Raw genomic sequence first — 11367 nt, 5'->3', positions numbered from 1 at the left:
GTGATCTTGAGCTTGCCACCTTGATTTTAGCAACCTCCTTTCCACTAGGATCTTTAATTTCGTGATATGTAGATCTTTCAACATTTTTGTAAGCTTTCTCAGCACATATCTTGCAAAGATTTCTTATTTTCATGTTCCATCAGTGAGATAGTATCATATATAGTCCTAAAGGACCAATATGCCGAAGTTTCTTCATTAGAGCTCTATGATTCCATTATCAATCATATACTTTAGGCTCCAATGATCATATTTATGCTTGTATGACCAATATGCCCATCCAATGGTTGCTCTTCCATATACATCTAACTGTGCTTTGCCAAAGTTCTAATAATCTTGTCATAGCATCTAATCCATGGTTCTACTCATGCTTGGTTGACGATATAGTTGTATGCTGAACATTACTAAGATTAGGAGAGGAACAAATTGTTGCTTCATGGTGTAGTAGATAATACTTGGAATTAACATAGAGAAAATAAGAAGTACTTTTAACTCTTCAAAATTGTCTTATTATTACTATGCTACACATACTTATCAGAATTCTAAAAGATCTATCTTTACTGCATCTTCTTGATGCCATTTACAAAAGTTCTTACTTCATTAATTTTTTTTATCAGAATCCTAAAAGGAATTGACAGTCTGTTATCATCAAAGATTCTGGTTTTTCCTTCAAAATTAAAGAAGAAAAGATCCTTAAATTCAGAATGTGGTGTGCTTCACTTGACCTCTCCCTATGGTGATACCAAAAAGTATGACCAGGTATTATCCCATGTACTATCAAATGTGACCTAACCACCGCACGTGTTCTAGATGTTGCATTACCACATTTGATGCATTGACAACATATCAATTGTGGTTCTCCCAATCTTGTAAAAGCATAATCTAAAAAATTCTCCACCCAATCTATGTAAGCATTAGCAAGTCGATCATTAATAAGTTCCATCTATTGCTTATTTGGTGCCATAATCATGGTACATGTAAAATAGATATAAAACTAAATTAGAATAACAACCAAGGAATAAGAATTAAACATTTACTCTAGAATTATGGATTCATGAGCATTAGATACTTGTAGTTATACTCATTTCCGGAAGCGTGCAGTCACAAAATACATAAATTTAGTTGTAGAGAGAGAATAAAATAGGAGAACGTAATATAAATGCAGAGAGATAATAAAAGAGGGGAACGTAATATAGGGACAAAGCCCCGTAGAAACTCGAGTTAGTTCTGTTATTCGTGTTTCTTATTGGTTTATTAGTCCAATGTCATAGCTTAAGTTATCTCTACCTCTTTTTTTGAATTTTCCTTCATAAAACTCTCTTTGGGTGTCCTTTATTTTTTAAAATTGTCTACTGGAAAAAATTATCATTTTATACCTATAAAAAAGTTCATCGTTTTTCAGTACAACGAAATTTATGTATTTTGTGATGTTGCATGTTTTCGGAGACGAGTATAACTATATGTATCTATTTCTCATTAATCCATAACTCTAGAGTAAATGTTTAACTCTTACTCCTTCGTGGTTGCACTAATTTATTTTTATATCTATTTTACATGAATCAAGATTATGGCACCAAATAAGCAATGGATGGAACTTATTAATGATCGACTTGCTGATGCTTACGTAGATGGGGTGGAATTTTTTTTAGATTATGCTTTTACAAGATTGGGAGAACCACAATTGATACGTTGTCCCTGCATCAAATGTGGTAATGCAAATTCTAGAACACGTGTTGTGGTCAGGTCACATTTGATAGTACATGGGATAATACCAGGTTATACTCTTTGGTATCACCATGGGGAGAGGTCAGGTGAAGCACAACCAGATTCTGAATTTATGTATGATAATGACATTGAAGAGGGTGATGGTGAGGATGAAATACATGGGATTTTGAGAGATTTATATTATAATGGAGATAATATGAACAATAGTGGTGATGATTTTGTCGAGGAGGAACCAAATCTTAAAGCAAAATGATTTTATAAGATACTGGAGAATTTTGAGCTACCTTTATATGAAAGTGCAAAAGTTTCTAAACTTTCTATTTTGGTTAAATTGCTTCACATTAAAAGTATTGGTCATTGGAGTAATGAGTCATTTACGATGTTATTAAAGTTTTTTAAAGAATAATTATTGCTTGATGGAACAAACTTGCCGAATATTACGAGGCAAAGAAGGTTATTCGAGATCTTGGTCTTTCTTATAAGGAGATTGCTGCGTGTAAGAATGATTGCATGTTATATTGGAAGGATGATAATTGTTTTGAATCTTGCAAAGTTTGTGGGGCATCCAGATGGAAGGAGGATAAACATAGTGCGAAAACCAAATTTAAAAGTGGAAAAAAGATACCATACAAGATTTTACGTTATTTTCCTCTAAAGCCCAGACTTCAAAGATTATTTATGTGCTCAAAGACATCTCGTCTTATATCATGGCATCATGATAAAAGAGTTGATGATGGGATTATGAGACACCCAGCTGATTCAATGGCATGGAAAAAATTTGATGAACTTCACCCATCTTTTGCTGCTGAGCCTCGTAATGTAAGACTTGGGCTTGCTAGTGATGGGTTTCAACCATTTGGAATGTCCAGAACTCCATACAGCATTTGACCCGTGGTACTTATTCCTTATAATTTACCACCTTGGCTTTGCATGAAGGAAGAGAATTTTATTTTGTCAATGCTTATACCTGGTCCTGAGAGTCCTAGGGATGCAATTGATGTCTATCTTCAACCTTTGATAGATGAGTTGAATGAATTATGGGAAACTGGAGTGGAGACCTTTGATGCGTCAACGAAAAAGAATTTTACGTTACATGCATCTTTGTTATGGACCATCAACGACTTTCCAGCATATGCAAATTTTTCTGGATGGAGTACAAAAGGAAAATTGGCTTGCCCATGTAACAATAAAGGAACTGTTTCCACAAGGCTAAAAAATTGTAAAAAACGGCCACAGACGCTTTCTTCCTCTTGATCACAAATGGAGGAATGATAAAGCGTCATTTGACGGCACTAAGGAGATGAGACTACCACCAAAAATGTTGTCCAGTGATGATATACTTGATCAAGTTGTTGATTTAGATGGGTTACCACTAACAAAGGATCCAAAGCAGAAGAATAAGATATCACATGAAAGTAGGGGTGATAATTGGAATAAGAAGAGTATATTATTTGATCTTCCATATTGGAAAAATTTGTTGTTGTGACATAATCTAGATGTGATGCATATTGAGAAAAATATTTGTGATAATATATTGGGGACAATCTTAAATGTCAAAGGAAAAACCAAAGACACCGTGAATGCTCGGTTGGATTTGCAAGCAATCAACATACGAAAAGATTTGCATCCAATAAAAAATGGGGATAAGTATGAGTTACCACCAGCATGTTACACATTATCTCCTAAAGAGAAGCAAAAGTTTTTCAATTTCTTAAAGAATCTAAAGGTCCCAGATGGATTTTCATCAAATACAGTGTGTGAACCTTAAAGATCGCAAAATTGCAGGGTTAAAAAGTCACGATTGTCATGTTATTCTACAACATTTACTCCCACTTGCCATACGTGGTATGCTCTGCAAATCTGTGTCTGAACCACTTATTGAGTTGTCTTTATTTTTCAAAGTGCTTGGGGCGAAATGTTTGAGTGTGGATCTGTTGGAACAAATAGAAGCCCAAATACCATTAACTTTGTGCAAGTTAGAAAGGGTCTTTCCTCCTGCATTTTTTGATGTCATGGTGCACTTGACAATTCATTTACCTGATGAAGCTAAGATTGCTGGACCAATTCAATATCGATGGATGTATCCAATAGAGCGCTACCTACACTTTTTGAAGTCTTTTATTGGTAATATGGATCGCCCAGAAGGTTCGATTGCAGAGGGATATTTAGCAACTGAATGTATGACTTTATGTTCAAGGTATTTGAATACAATGAAGACAAAATCTAATTGCCTTGAACGAAATTATGATGGTGGTGTTTTTGAATCTGAGGGAGGTTTGACAATTTTTTGTTAACCTGGAAAACCTATAAAGGGTAGGAAGGGTAGCGAGCAAGATAAACTTGATTCAACTGAAATGGAGCAGGCACATTTTTATATATTGAAGAATTGTGATGAAATTCAACTATTTCTCGAGTAAGTAATGACTTAATCTAATAATTTACTGATACGTTGTCCATATATTTCATTTAAAATGACATGTAGTTACACTTAAATTATTTGTAGAGAGTTTTCACAAATTCATGTTGATACCTCTCAACAAAGTTCAGATGTGGAATGGAATAGGCAATTCATTACTTGGTTGCAAGAAAAGGTGAGTATCATTTAATCAAAAATTTCCTGAATCAAATATGTAAATAGTATTTGTTAAAATATGTAGTCGATGTTGTTAGGTTGCAAGATTACACAAACACGATGATAGTAAGAGAATAGAAGATTTACTCTCACTGGCACGTGGTCCTTTTCCATATATGACAAGATTCAAAGGCCACATTATTAATGGATATAGGTTTCACGTGTAAGAGTATGATAAAGGGTTGAGAACTCAAAATTCTGGGGTGGTTGTAGTTGGTGAGACTGATGAAGAACAAAAAGAAATGGATTACTATGGCGAGTTAACCGAGGTTCTTGAATTACAATTTGTTGAGGGAAGAAGAGTTATTTTGTTTCGATGCACGTGGTTTGATGTGTATGATCAATGGAGGGGAGTTAAAATGGATGAATATGGTTTTGTGAGTGTTAACCGCCAACGATTTTTTAAAACAAATGAGCCTTTTGTATTAGCCAGCCAAGCATCACAAGTATTTTATGTTGTCAATCATTCCAATAAAGATTGGCATATTGTACGAAAGGTTCAACCTCGTGATTATTTTGACATTTTGCAAAAAGAAGATGATGACTTAGAGGAGTTAGATAACTCTACACAAATGAAAAGGAAAAGAACTCATGAAGGTTTGGAGCTTTATTATGATTTCTTTTAATTTGTTAATTATTTTTTGTTAATGATAATTGTTTATGGTATTTGCTCTGAATTTTTTTTCCAATGAATTAATCTTGAATATTACCTCGCTCTTATTATAGTAGTAATGGTTCATGCAAGGAACCTATGTGACATGTACATTGTGTCTTCATTCTGAATGTCGTTCTCAATTTACTTTTCTTCTTATTGAAAACTTGCCAACCTATTGGATCTTTTGTTTGGAAGACTTTGCTCTTATATATTTTTTTTGGTATTAGGTTGACATGATTCCCTCAAAAATCCAGAAGTATGAAATGGGATCAGCTTCGAAGATTGCTAAGCATGAATTCATTCAACCTAGTGCCTTAGCAACAAAGGGACGGGGAGGGAAAAGCTTAAGAGTAATGGGTTCTTTAAGAGTTAATGCTGAACAGAGGACTCTAATTGCCAAAAATAAGAGTTGTAATACAGAAACTTCTAAGTTGAATATGCTAGCTGAGAAAAATTTCAATGTGCATCCTTATTTTGAAGCAATGGAAGACAATTTCCCCCTCTATCAAGAAGCTGAAATGACTCAAGACGCTCAGAGAAGTGACACAAGGGGTCGAGGACAAAGCATAAGAGTTACTGCTGAAAAGAGGACCCCAATTGGAAAAAATAGAAGTTGTACTCCAGCAACTTCTAATATAAATAAGCCAACAAAGAAAAGTATCCTTGTGCCTCTTGGTTTTGATCCAATGGAAGACTCCCTTTATCAAAATGCTGAAGTGACTCTAGATGTTCAGAGAAGTGATACTAGTATTTTATTTTCTTCTGTGTAATATTTCTTGTTGTTAGTCGGCTTGAAATTTTTGTTTTGTTTGACTTACACTATAATTTCCAGGTCCATTTGAATCTCAAAAGGCAAAAAAAGTGGTTGAAGTGACTCGAGATGTTCAGAGAAATGAAACTGGTATTTTATTTTCTTATGTGTAATATCTTTTTGTTTTTAGTGGGCTTGAACTTTTTGTATTGTTCGACTTAAAATTTGCAGGTCCATTTGAATCTCAAAAGGCAAAAAATGTGGCTGAAGTTACTCGAGATGGTCAGAGGAGTGAAACTAGAATTTTATTTTCTTCTGTGTAATATTTTTTTGTTGTTAATAGGCTTGAACTTTTTGTATTGTTTTACTTCAATTAAAATTTGCAGGTCCATTTGAATCTCAAAAGGCAAAAAAAGTGGCTGAAGTGCTCAGATGTCAACTATGAATTATTTAACTTGGTATATTTTTTGTTTTACTGCTTGACTTTTGTTTTGTTTGACGTACTTTAAAAGAGGTCCATTGAATCTGAAAGCAAATAAGTGAAGATGAACGTGAAAGTAGTATTTCTAAAAATGGTGAAATTTCAAATATGTTGTCAAACTACCCTTGTGTCTCCATGTTACATCACACCAGTAGCCTGTTGCACATTATTAGTCTAAATCACCTTGTGCCATACAAAGTGACAGCACCAGGCTGCTCATCTGCTGTGTGTCTAATAGAGGCAGCAGTAGAACCTGTATCTCCTAAGCATGGCTATGATGTTAATGCCATCACAGCAGCCTTCAACTTGGTCCTACTGCTTTGTGTAATATCATTCTGTAGTTTAGCAAAAACCTCCAGACTTCTCTGTATATTCAAACCCCTCCCCCCCTCCCTTTTTTTTTCTTCAATATACTCCCCTCCTGGTTACCACCAGGAATAATGGGTGCTGCATTTCTGATGCTTGCATGACCAACAAGCATCAGCTTACTGCACTGATCTGCAAAAAGCATCAATATGCCCCAGTAGTACTGTGCAATTTACTGCATCGATCTGCAGTTGCACATCCTAGCAACCAGCTTCTTAATTCCTGTCCACCTTTTGTTGCCCATGCCATGGAAATATGCACTTTGATAATCTTCAGTCACCTTTCATCCAACTCCCTTCCTTGTATGACTTATTTCTGAATTTTCCACGTTGCACCTGTCTAGGTGATATATCACCCTCCCTAGCAGCATTAAAAAAATTCTGTGCAGTAGACCTCCTTATCCATACCAATTCTGCTTCTTTCCTCTCCTGCTACTGCTACTTGCAAGTGTCCCTTGAGATTTTTTACTGCAACCTGGTTTTGGCTTTTGACATTGGATGTAGATGCTGCAAAACGTGTGTATCTACTAGTTGATTCTGCTTATTTCCATCATGGTGTACCACCTGAGATGGCTTGCCTCATGTATTACCATTATTATTTATTGTTGCATCTTCTGATTAGAACCAGTTGCATGTTTGTTCCCACTGTTCTTCATCATTCATCTGGCTGCTGTTTGTGAGCTGCGGCATTTTTAACTGTATGCTGCTGCTGCTGCTTATGATTATTAGCCTTGGGAGACACATTAGTTTCAAGTGCCTTGTCTGCTTGTTGCCTTGTTTGCACCACAGCATCCCTCAAGTGAAATGGAGTAACTGAAGCACTCTTAGTAGCATGAACTTGCTGCTGTTTATGTACTATTTCTCAGCCAGCTTCTCGGCACTCATATCCACCTCTTGACTGATTTCCTGCATTTGCACATCAGTGCCTAACTGCAGTTTAGTGCTAATTTCACCAACAATATGCACCTTGTTTTGAGTATCTCTAGCTATACCACCAGTATCATTACACTCTCAACATCCTTTTCCTGGTGTTGAGTATTAATATTACTTTCTCTGCACCATCAGAGTGCACTGCATTATCAGATTTCCTTGCAAAATCAGTGTCATGTATGATCTCTTTGTCGTTAATAGGCTTGAACTTTTTTGTATTGTTTTACTTCAATTAAAATTTGCAGGTCCATTTTGAATCTCAAAAGGCAAAAAAAGTGGCTGAAGTGACTCAAGATGCTCAAACTAGTGAAACTAGTATTTTATTTCTTTTGTGTAATATTTCTTGTTGTTAATGGCTTGGACGTTTTGTTTTGTTGACGTACTTTAAATTTTGCAAGGTCCATGTGAATCTGAAAAAGACAAATAAAGTGAGAGGAATGAAACATTTGTAAGAAAGTTTTGCGACTAAAACCTGGAGAAAAGTTAAGAGGTACTTTCTACCAAAATCGAGTTGTTGGGTCGAATCACGCCTCATTTTCGAGACACTTGGGTTTGCTAGTTCGTGATCGTAATATGTGCCCACTGCGAGTACACTCATGGTTGGACATCGAAGAACATAAGCTTGAGCACATGTGGAAAGCTGTTACTGTAAGTATTTACAACATTGCTTTCTTGATTTACTAGAAAGTGAAATTCTATATGAAAATTAAAGTATTGGTAACGAGGGCTCTAACTAGATGATTTTCCACTTTGCACCTGTCTAGGTGATATATCACCCTCCCTAGCAGCATTAAAAAAATTCTGTGCAGTAGACTCCTTATCCATACCAATTCTGCTTCTTTCCTCTCCTGCTACTGCTACTTGCAAGTGTCCTTGAGAATTTTTTACTGCAACCTGGTTTTGGCTTTTGACATTGGATGTAGAATGCTGCAAAACGTGTGTATCTACTAGTTGATTCTGCTTATTTCCATCATGGTGTACCACCTGAGATGGCTTGCCTCATGTATTACCATTATTATTTTATTGTTGCATCTTCTGATTAGAACCAGTTGCATGTTTGTTCCCACTGTTCTTCATCATTTCATCTGGCTGCTGTTTGTGAGCTGCGGCATTTTTAACTGTATGCTGCTGCTGCTGCTTATGATTATTAGCCTTGGGAGACACATTAGTTTCAAGTGCCTTGTCTGCTTGTTGCCTTGTTTGCACCACAGCATCCCTCAAGTGAAATGGAGTAACTGAAGCACTCTTAGTAGCATGAACTTGCTGCTGTTTATGTACTATTTTCTCAGCCAGCTTCTCGGCACTCATATCCACCTCTTGACTGATTTCCTGCATTTGCACATCAGTGCCTAACTGCAGTTTAGTGCTAATTTCACCAACAATATGCACCTTGTTTTGAGTATCTCTAGCTATACCACCAGTATCATTAACACTCTCAACATCCTTTTCCTGGTGTTGAGTATTAATATTACTTTCTCTGCACCATCAGAGTGCACTGCATTATCAGATTTCCTTGCAAAATCAGTGTCATGTATGATCTCTTTGTCCTTCTCCTGATTAGTAGCAATAATTTCTACAACATCCTTTCCAAACATTAATTCCATAGCATCTAGAGATGAACTAGATGCATCTGTACATCGCTCAATGTCTTCCTTTTGGCCAACTGCAATCTCACCCTCTTCCATGTCCTCTTCCACCTGATCACTCCATAGTTTCCTACCTCCATCAGTGCTACCATCAATAACAAATGCGGTAGAAGGAACCTCTAGACAGGCTTGGTTAGTAGGAACCAAATCCTCAACTGTTTTAGGCCATGCAGTCTGTACCCACTGCTTTGTTTTTCCTGGAGATTGCCTTCCAAGTGTAAAAACTTGAGCATTAAAATTCAAAGGCTTTCCCATCAGTGGCATGCTGTTATTGAACTGTTTCTCTGCACCATGATCCGCATCAGATGCATTAGCAGTCTCACCAATTAGTTGAGCAACCTCAACTAAATGCTTCTCAACATCAGAAGAAACATCCTCAACTAATTGTTTCTCAGGATCACCATGCACTGCACCATTATTATTAATTATTGTTACATCCTCTAAAGCTGCAATATTAGTACTCTTAGGATTAACAGTACCCAATTCCTTCCCTATTGAAACAACCATCTCTTTCCCTGTGCTATATTTGGTGATCTGTCAAAACCACTATGCAAAAGGTGTATGAGTATGCTTTAGTTTGTAAGCAGTAACTTCTATTATGTGTTGATAAATAATACTTTGTTGTTATTGATTTGAAATATTGATTTTTGATCCTAAAACTTCTAGGTTAATGCTATATTTGGTGATCTGTAAATTGATGCCTTGTTTTCACTTGTTCAAGACACTTCTGTTGATATTTTTCTCTATTTCAGGAAAAATTTGACAGTGATGACATGATTGATCATAGAGGTCATGTTCTGCAACATATGAGAAAACTTTGGAATAATTGGAGAGGATCATTGCACAAGAAAATGAAATCAAAGTCATTGCATGAGGTTCTAAAAGATGAGCCGACATGAGTAGAAAGGAGTGATTGGCAATGGTTGGTCAAAGAGAATTTTTTATCTAATGATTTCATAGCTATTAACTAATAGCATTTTATTTCAAGTGGCATGTGATTACTTTTCAGGAACAATTTATGGCAGGGCCAAAAAAAAAATTCAAAACATTTTTGATGTCTTCTTTCCACAGGACCCACAAAATAAAGTTGCAGTGATGTTTTTTGTACTCTTTTTTTTTCTCTGTTTACTCTCTGCTACCTAGCTTCAAATCTAACATTAAAAATAGAATCATTAAACTACCTTGTAATAATTTCACTATTGTGTTGTTAATGCAGGAAGCAAGTACAAGAAACTCGGTCAATAGGTCTAAGGTAGTTATGCCTCATCGTACGGGTAGCAAACATTATAGAGAGTTTAATTACGAAATGGTAAGTAAATTGTGTAACCCTATGAGGAAATCTCCTCTTTGTATGAAAGATTTATGTGACTTGTTTTTTAAATTGTAAAGGGAGGCAAAGATGGTAATCCACCAAACATGGCAACTATTTTCTTTGAGACTCATAAGAAGGACGATGAGCTTGTCGAACCTGAAACCATCGAAAAATATGTATGTCTTTTTATAAATTTCATTTAACATCCTTCCTCTTATTTAGTGTATTGCAATATTTTAAACATTCTTATATTTTATAGGTTGAAATCCAAGAGCTGTTACAATCTGAACTATCTCTTACTAATATTGAGGTAGTGGAAAGGTGCTTTGGACCTCAATGCAAAAGTCATGCAGTTGGATTTGGGGGTGGGATAACCGCTAAGGAGTTGAAAGGTGGTACCACCTCAAAGGCTGCATTGTTGGAAGAGCTTAAAACAACTAAAAAAAGAAAAGGAATCATTACAAAAGCGCATGGATATTCTGGAGAGTAAATATGAACGGCTTGAATGTATATTGGTTCGTCAGCCTTCATCACCTTCACTAGGTTGGTAAATTTTCTGTCAACTATTACATAATGCGTATTTGTCAATGGATTTAGTGATATGTTTTACAAGTGCTCCTCTTTGATAACGACTTTGCTAATACAATAGCCTGTTTTGCTATTATGATTTGATCTAGAGACTAGATTCAAGTGTTTTAATTTTTGAGATAGTTCTACTGTGTACCTCAGCAGTAATGCATTCTTCTGGCGTTTGAGACTTGTGGATTTATTTGTTAATTTTTGATGATGATGATGATGATGGCGTCTGGGTAAAAGAGTAGTTCATCGGATATGTCTATTTGGTTGAACTGTTTGTGAACAATTAGAGTTGCT

Source organism: Lycium barbarum, chromosome 8 (genome assembly GCF_019175385.1).
Source record: "Lycium barbarum isolate Lr01 chromosome 8, ASM1917538v2, whole genome shotgun sequence".
In the NCBI taxonomy this organism is placed as follows: Eukaryota; Viridiplantae; Streptophyta; class Magnoliopsida; order Solanales; family Solanaceae; genus Lycium; species Lycium barbarum.
Note: the sequence above shows the minus strand (reverse complement) of the source record.